Source organism: Oryzias melastigma, linkage group LG16 (assembly GCF_002922805.2).
Source record: "Oryzias melastigma strain HK-1 linkage group LG16, ASM292280v2, whole genome shotgun sequence".
NCBI classification, from domain to species: Eukaryota; Metazoa; Chordata; class Actinopteri; order Beloniformes; family Adrianichthyidae; genus Oryzias; species Oryzias melastigma.
Genome location: NC_050527.1, coordinates 30217105 through 30226371, shown reverse-complemented (window position 1 = coordinate 30226371; position 9267 = coordinate 30217105). Strand labels below are relative to the sequence as shown.

Genomic DNA, 9267 nt, shown 5'->3' with positions numbered 1-9267 from the left:
AGGAGGAGAGTGAACAGTAGGGGCGGGCTGAAGGAGTAGAGATGAGGGAGGGGGGGAGGAAGGGAGTGTTGGAATGAACTCTCTCAGGCTTTGTGGTGCACGTTTCCCAAGGCCCCCGCCTGGCCCCTTTGATAAATGACACATGTCATTCTGTCAGCTTGTGACACTGCAGCTGGGAGGCCCGGTGATATATGGCTCTGCTGAAAAAGGAAATCAACTTCACCCCCCCACACCCTCTGTTTCTGTCCCCCTCTTTCTTTTTCTCTTCCTCCCTCTTTCCTTCCCTGATCGCACGGCCTTTTTCTGGAAGGATTTAGGTTTCCTCTGGTCCAGTGACCCCCTCCTGCACAAACACAACCAGGTTGTGTGGCTTGGTTCACACTTGCGGTGGCGCAGCCATCATGATCGAGTTGTAACCCGAGGAAAACGAGGGCACATCAGAGGAGGATCGAAGGGGTTTATGGCAAAACGCCGAGGAAGTAAACAAAGTGTGCACTTTTTTTTTTTTAGGGAAGGTGAGTTTGAGTGGATGTGTGCGAGCCACAAAGAGATGGAAGGGGGGGGGGCATGAGATTCCGGTTGGGCAGGATGGTTGGTGGCTCCCACTGGGTCATCTGTCATCCATGTGTCTGAGTGGAGCAGGAGCAAACACACAACGCTGGAAATGTGCATACATTCACGCACACACACACTCCCACAGGAACCGCCATGAACTGAGAAAAGTATGCCACACACACACACACGAGTGGATAGTGTATAAATCCTAACGGATAAATATTCACACTCTCCAAAAGACTTTTCAGAGCAATCGCCCACACTATCAATCCTTAAATCCATATTAAAATACAAAAAAAGGCGCAATAAGATTTTATTTCAGCGGGCAAATGAATCCAGCCAATGAGCTGCTCCCGTGAGGCCTGCCCTCACCCTCCCTTCCTGGCAGATTAGCCTATCACGGCGTCCTACTGACCTCTCCGCTCCATTCGCCGCCCACGCAACCAGTGAGCCAGCATAAAGAAGACCAATATTTCCCTTTTTTTCCCCCTCTTGCTTACATACTTTCCTTCTCTCTAATCACATCCTGACTCTGTCTCTTCCTTGCTCTCCCCCCGTTGTTCTGTCTATCACCTCACCCCCCCACCTCAGTCTTTCTCGTTTTCAATGGCTGACCTGTTATCAGCGTACAGGAGATTTAGGGATGATTCCCATGCAGTCTCTCTTTTTTTTTTTCTTCACACAATTCCAACAGAGCTGCATGGAGAAGGAGGTGCAGTTTTTTTAATGGGGGGGTCTCCATGCGTGTCAGCGTGGGGTCAGGTGATAAAATAATCACAGTGACGTGAAAGATCTGCTGGTATGAAAATCACAGGAGAAAGGAATCAGGCCATTCAGCAGGCGCACACACACACACACACACACACACACTAATGAGTGAGAGTTCAGTAGGTGTTGCTATGGGGACCAGGGCTACTTTTACTGAAAGAGTGCAAAAGAGCTACAGACACAAAAAGACATGGAGGGAAGCAAGGAAACAGTCTGAAGGATCCAGAGAAAAAGAACATCTCTGATATCTAACATCTACTGAAGGCCGAGCCAGCCTGCACTATGAAAGCTTTCAGCTGCCTTTGATTTCAGGAAGCACTTTAATTGGAATGCTAACTTTTTGCTTGTGTCGTTTTTTTTTTTTTGTTTTTTTTTGGCGCAATAAAATAAGTCGACTTTTTAACGTCAAATTTGAGAAGAATGGAGCGAATTGCAACCTGCGCAGTCCACACTGTGGCCACCTGGGGGTCACGACCTGCTTTCGACCCCGTCAGATGAGCCCCCATGAAGGGAGGGGTTTGTGCGAATGGTGGGGGGTGCTGCGGCTGCTGCAGGGCCAACACATTTATAAATGCCAGAGGCCCATCACAATGCTGTCACCGACACCGTATAACAACTTTGTGCGTGAGTGTGTGTCTGTGTGTGGAAGAAGGGGGGAATTTTGTTAACAGGCTGCCTCAGGATATTGCTCTACTCATGTAAACAACAAACAACGTAAAAAAAATAAATAAAAAAAAACGCACATACAATGTCGTAGGATCAGCTGGATCTACAACCCAATAGCTGCTATCCCTCAGCAGGATCACTAAAGCCACTGTGGCCATTTTGTTTTTGTTTATTGTATCTTCTGCATTGTGAGGCTCACTTAAAACCCACTTTTTTATTTCAAGCAGTGATACTGCACCTAATGATTCAGATGTATGGATTGATTGTGGTTCTTCTTGCTAATATCGAAGTGATTTTAAGAGGTACACACTGCTATGTTCAAATATCAGTCTTTTTTTTTTCTTTTTCTTTTTTTCAAACAAAGTTTGGTGTTATTGTGAATGTGCAAAAGCTGCTAACGTGTAGCAAAGTCAGAATGTATTTTTTACGTGCTATTATCAAGGTTGGGAGTTAGCATAGTCGTTGTAGAGGTATCAGTCTGTTTTCTTACATGTTGCAAATAAGGCTAGTTATTATTGTGAAAATGCAGCTAACATGTAGTATTGTTGGACGTTTTTTTTTTTTTTTTACAAGTCATTAGCAAGGTATAAAGTTAGCATAGTCACTGTAACATTTGTTTTAGCAGTATCAATCTATGTTTTACCTGTTGTAAAGAAGGTTCGGTACTGTTGTAAATATGCTAACCCAGCTAATATGTAGCAGTGTCGGACCATGTTTTTTTACATGTTACTAGCAAGGTTGGGAGTTAGCGTAGTCACAGAAGTTGTTTTAGCCGTATCAATCTGTTTTCTTTTGTGTTGAAAAAAAAGGCGGGGTGTTATTGGGAATATGCTAACGCAGCTAACATGTAGCAGTGTCTGACCATGTTTTTTTACGTGTTACTTGCAAGGTTGGGAGGTAAGGTAGTCACAGTAATATTTTCTTTGGCGCCATCAATTTGTTTTTTTTACGTGTTGCAAACAATGTTGGGTGTTATTATGAGTATGGTAATGTGGCTAACGTGTAGCTGTATCAGACTGTGTTTTTTCCTTTTTTTTAACATGTTAATAGCAAGGTTGGGAGTTAGCGTAGTCACAATAACGGTTGCTTAAGCTGTATCAGTCTGTCTTTTACGTGTTACAAACAAGGTTAGGAATACGCTAACACGGCTAATGCTTCTACTGTGGCTAACATGTCGCGTGTTACAAACAAGTTCTGGAGTTACTGTAAACACAGTTATGTTGACTCTTTTGTCTTGCTCAATGCGCTTTACAGTTTGGTGCACCTTATATATGAAATAAGTTCAAAGCAGACCAATTTTTTAACTTTTAATCAGGTGCGTCCTACTATGCAGAGAATGTGGTAGTCTCTAGTAAGTTGTAAGTGGACGGTTTAGTTTGAGGTTTGATTCTAACTTGAACTCACAGCTGGACAGGAGGAAGAAAGAGGCATCAAAACAGAAGGGGCAGTGTGGTGATCCTGTTGCATTCTGGGATGTGCTGCTGTTGCCCGACAGCTACTTTTTTGGACCTCCAAGGTCAGCTGATAAACACGGCATTTACAAGTCAAGAGCTGAGATGGGGGGGGGTCTGCAAGTGCTCGGCAATCCCTTCCCCTGAATCATCCAATCAGAGCCACACGTTTGCCTCAATTAATCACCGGGATTGTTACAGCGTGGTAATACGGAAAACAATCTCCATGATCACACGCACAAACAAAATTTCAAATTGCTATCATCCATCTCACCTGCCCTGCTAAAAGAATCAGAGTGGGTGTTATTGGGGGGGGGTTACTGACTTCCAGAGTGTGGTTTGGGTCTACAGGCCTGGTCAGTGAGACGATGGAGAAAAATGAACAAACCAGAGAAGGTGCCGGATCATCCGTGGAGGGAGCAGCTATGTAAAACACTCGCCTTAAGTCAGTCGCATCCGGTTAATATTTAATCCCTCCATCCATCTCAACAAAGAGCGTTTCCCTTTTAGCTTGAGCTGCCGTTTACTTTGATTACACGCAACCGTTAGGGGTGGCAGGGGTGGTGAAGCAGGGATGATAAGGGAGAGCCGCGGTGGGGTGATTTGCATGGGGATGGAAAATATTCTCAGGTTTGATAACCGCTCAGAGCGGTCCACCGCCACGGCGAGACGGAGCCGAGGCAGGCCGGAGGAAAAGCAGCCAAATGAAAGGAGAAAGAGGGAGAGATGCTGGCTTTGCTGTGATGAGGAAGAGGCGACGAAGACCGAGCAAAACAAACGAATTTCTCTGCGAGGGGTTGCCTTATTTAAAACAAGAGATATGCAAATAACGCCGGAGTAGGGAAATAACACTGATATTATCTCCCCCGGTTTATTTTCAGTGGCAAATGATTTCTAGGGAGAAAATCCAAAAGAGTAACTCCCAAGTGAACAAATCCATCTGCGTACTTCGAGGAAGCTCGCTCTTATGTTGCTGTTTTTTTCCCCTCCTTCTTTGAACCGATTGAAGCTGCTCATGTTTATTCTGCACCAACACTGAAAACAGCAATTATTAAAGCGGCAAAGTAACCGCGCCGCATCAAGGACGCCACGGCAGAAAAGTCAATTCTGCAAATTCCAGACAAGCCGGTCGAAAGAAGGCGTTCCTCTTTAGTTCTCCGAATGTAAAAACGCTCAGCGCTTGGGACGAACTTTCAAACCTCCCAAAATATTTACGAAATATGTCAAACAGATGTTATTTTTGGTCTTTAAAACCAAAAAAAAAACAACGATCTGAGGATCATTTGGCTTCACCAGAAGGAGGCTTTAAACCTCAGTCGTCCCTGAACTCACCCGGGAGTTTGCCAATCACACTATCCGTTTGAAATGACGGCGTATTACTGTTGTTTTTGACTCAACAAGTTTTAAGCTTTGACATTTTTAGCTTGAAAACAAAACAAAAAAGTCATGACGCATAATTGTGACAGTCATTGGAATGAATTTGTGGAAATTTCTTGCCTGTTTTTTCGACTCTTTAGCACCTTTGCTTTGTTTATGCACTTTAACGCTTTTATTTTGTCTCTACATGTTGATGCCTGCTGCAACAAACCAAATTAGCTACAAAATTACCTAAATGTAGCATTTACTTAAAAGACAAAAACAATTTTTTCATAGCTGGGAATAAATTCAGGCATTAAGGGGTTAATCTTTCGCTCTAAAGCAGAAAAACTGATTTGATTTTCTATTTTTGGAGCAAAAAAAAATTAACAAAATTGACCAATCAGAATTGAATTTTATTTTTTGACAGTTTCAGGTTGATTGTGGAATTATTGTGCAATATAATCAAAAATATGTCAAAAAAGACGATAAATTAATAGAAAAAAAGGTTGTAGACTACTAAGGGTTAAAGGTCGACCTTTACTCGCCGTTTCATTTCTAAAGCAGACGATCTGATCTACTTCTTGTTCGCTGAAACTTTCTGTAACCAGTCTGCAAAGCGGTAAGCTTAACCTCTGCTCATGAACAGATGACCTGGCGTCTGTGAGCGTCCACTTATTGACCGGCGGACGCCTGAACCAGAGACGGCTGCAGGGCTGTGACAGCACTCACAAGGCTACACTGTTATCCCCCTCCCAGGGCCGACAGCTGGACAAGGAGGCGGGAGAGGCGGGAGGGGAGCCAGCGATCAGCACAGATAGAGGGACGTTCGTCGCTTTGGCCGGTCAAGCAGTAATTCTTAATTGACACCTGTCAGGGTAATGGCGGCGGTCACAGCTGTTGCGGGAGAATTTGTCCCGTCCTGTTCATCTGTCAGCTTTAATGCCCGCTCCTAAAAGCTGGACTCCATCCATCTACCCACGAGAACCCGATTCTGAACCCCTTTGGTGTGAGAAAAGATTTTCTCCTCAGTTTCAAGGTTTAGTCGTGTATTTATCCGGAAACATGCGAAAAATGCTAAAGAAAAGCGATAAAAGTACGAAGAAATGTGAGATGAGAGGCAGGGATGGAGGGGAGAGCAGGGGTCCCTGGATGGGGTTTGAGCTCCTCTGTAGTGGGCCCATCTCGTTTGTCTTGTTTGTTTGTTGGCATCAAAGCGCTGCCTCTCACTCCCCCTGCTAACTGATGTAATGAGTGGGTAAGCTACGCTTCTTCTTCTTCTTCTTTTTTCCTTTTTTTTGCCCGCGCTGAGGAATTCAAATACTTATTAGACAAAATATTCTGTAATTGCTCATCTTTTATTGATAGCGGTAACATGTTAGATTTGACTCTCCCCTCTGGAGGAGGCTCGCAGCTGATCAAGGGAGCGGATTCACCCTCAGCAAATGTAATACTGTACTTAAGAAAATTTCAGATATCCATTTCGCCGCTGTAAATGTTGCATGACCACTTCTCCCGAAACGCTTCCCCTCTTATCCTCCTCGTCGCTCAAATGATGAGCTAAACTTTCAAAAAAAAAAAATGTTTTTCATTAATGATCTCTTAGGCCTTACATCTTTGCTGCAGACCCTTAACAAAATGTAATTACTCAGCACAACACTAATATTACATAGTAATTAAGCGCTCTTCACAGAGAGCTGATAGCGGTGACAGGGCGCCGTTCATCAATCTGGATTCGGCCAAAGTTGAGAAGGAGTTTCTGCAGCAAAGTAAGAGGAGATTTTTTTTTTTTTTTTTCCTATAGCAGTCAGGAGTGAGACTGCTTGTCAGCCTGGTCCCAGAGGGCTGCTTTCTATCTGTTTCAGACTTGATTTTCTCAGACTTTTTTTCTTTTCAGATCCCATGACTCGCTGCTGTTTTTATGTGCTGCAAGGCAGGCAACAAAAGCACATCTGGCAGCTTTAATGATATGATTTCCCATCATGCTAAGCCACCTCCATTATGACCTCCCACAGAGACACACTGGCTGCACTTAAGCATTAGGTAGGTGTAGGTGAGCTCGCTGTCTGTCTGCGTTTGTTGCCGTGTGTTTAAAGTGCAGCAAAGGGCTGGCAGCGATGCCCCCGGGGGCGGCTTTTCTTCAGAACGTCCACAAAAGATTTGAAAATACTAGAACTTCATGTAAACAGGAAGCGATTTGGACATCAAAAAACAGAACATTTTTAATTTTTAGAGTGAGGATTTGGTGGGCGGAGCCTGTTTGACCTCTTGACTAAAGAAAGAGAAGGCCCTTCTCTTTAGGAGGGCGACACGGGAGCAAAAAGTGGCGATCGACGAGGCCGATCGAAGCCACCTGCTAACTACACCGCCGCTCCAATTAGTAAAAAGTGTGCCACAAAACGCAGCGCTGGAGGATCAATACTGACAGATGCTCCCACGTTGCAGCGGGACGCTAACGCCGCTACAAGGAGGAGACGGGAGGCCCGGCTGCAGAGGATGACTAACATGGTTACGCTCGTCTGAGTTATTCATTCCAGGAAAACCAACACCGGTCAGCGCTGAGCAATGCAGGCCGCCGCACTCGTCCCGCCGCATGTCTTGTACACAAACACACTATTTTCTTTCTTTTCGTTTACTCCAAACACGAACTTCTGACTCAGACTTCTGGTTTTTCCTCTGATCCTCTTCAGACCATAAAAGTGAGGAAGCACACACACACACACACCCCTCCAGGCTGGATTTTTCCAGGGCAGACAGACCAGTGAATTGGGAGGGTGGGCAACAAGGTGTGTGTGTGTGTGTGTGTGTGCATAAATCTCAGCCTGCTGATTATTTTGAGGAGAGACTATCAAATAACAGCCTCGTCAGGTGAGAGCACAAAGGTCGGCGTGAAATCCGAGACCCCCCCCCAACATGCAAAATCATTAATCCCTCGACGCTATGAGTCCGAGTCGACTAAAGGGGCACTTGGGAAAAAAAAAAGAAAAGGGAAAAGGGGGAGGGAATAAAACTGTAAACACACATTTGAAGAACTAATAAAGTTTCTAAAAAAGAAAAAAGTTTGTGAAACCTGTTAGCACACAAACTTTAAAAAAAAAAAAAAACGTCGACTTATTCCGACGTTAAAGAGTGGTTGGGGAAGGGGGCGGCGGCGGCTCGCCGAGGTCATTAACAGGCATTGTCTCCTGACGTGATTAGTCAGGTAGCAAAGTCCATTTGTCACCTGCACAGGCAAATTGAGTTGGAGCTGCACTGGGGGCTATGGGGACTGTATAATATCAACTTGATTACATCAAGGCAGCTGCGGACTTGACACCTTACTGAATTTGTCAGCATTAATCGTTAGAGCCTGTCACAAATCCATCAGCCGCACAGATAATTAGGGCGCTCTCTAATGAAGCCAATGGGAAGCAACCTTAACCCCCACCGCCGCCGCCGCCGCCGCCACCACCACCACCCACCCACACACTCTCCTTCTTATAATTAAGCAGCGTGTCGAACTGAAGAACGGCGCTTGCGTCCGAGCCCGCCTCAGATCCTGTCCGGGTCACCTTTAAAAGCAGTCGGGTGAGGCGCTCGGCGTGAGCCCAGACTCACACACACACACCGCCGTGCTTCACACTTGGAGAACCCCCCCCCCAAAAAATATATTTTATGAAAAATGAAATTTTAAAACCTACTTTTTACTAAAAAAATAAATATTTGTTAAATTATACTAATAGTTGAAGCACTTCTGTTAGAAGGATGCACAAAAATAACTGCTAAATAATAAATTAAACTATAAAAAATGTTTTTCAAAATACGGATGTGTAAACAAGATCAAGACTCACAAGGGAGGCCGCGCAACTGCTATGAGAGATACCATTCCAGATGCTAAAAGAAAACCTATAAAATCAAATTTGATGGGTGGGGGAGGATGGACTCTCACAGGGGGAGCTACAGGTTCCTCAGGACGGACAACACCCCCATCTCCCAAACGGTGATTGACCACTCCACGACCCTCAGCGGACCATGAAATGGATCGATGGGTTGTGTGTGTGTGCGTGTGTGTGTGTGGGACGGGGGTCACAGCAATGTCATGTTCTCCATGCTAACACACATCCGATAAACTCCCAGACGCCACGCTTAAACGGGAATCTTCGCTTCCCAACGCTGCCTGACCAAAGGCGAAGCAGGCAGACAACACCGGTTGAATGTTCTCCCGCTCATCCTCCACCTCCTCCTCCTCCTCATCATCATCATCATCACCACCAGCTCCACGCTGAAAACGATAAAGCCTGCTGAGTTCAAAGTCTCCGCCGGCTGGCCCTCCTGTTCGACCCGCTTTGCACATCATATTTCAAAAATCTCTTTAAAATTCCGCTACTGTCTTTTGTTCACTCCGGTTGTTAATGCCTAACTTCAAAGGCTCGGCCTCATTAGCACAGAGGTAGAAACCCTGTCACTCATTTACATTTGTTTAAAGGCTGCA

At 45.1% G+C, this 9267-nt stretch overlaps 1 protein-coding gene across 3 annotated transcripts in view; it reads right to left on the bottom strand.

The window, feature by feature from the left end:
• Positions 1–9267, bottom strand: part of LOC112140485 (teashirt homolog 1) — a 38589-nt gene that overhangs the window by 25989 nt on the left and 3333 nt on the right. The gene's annotated exons all lie outside the window — the stretch shown is intronic.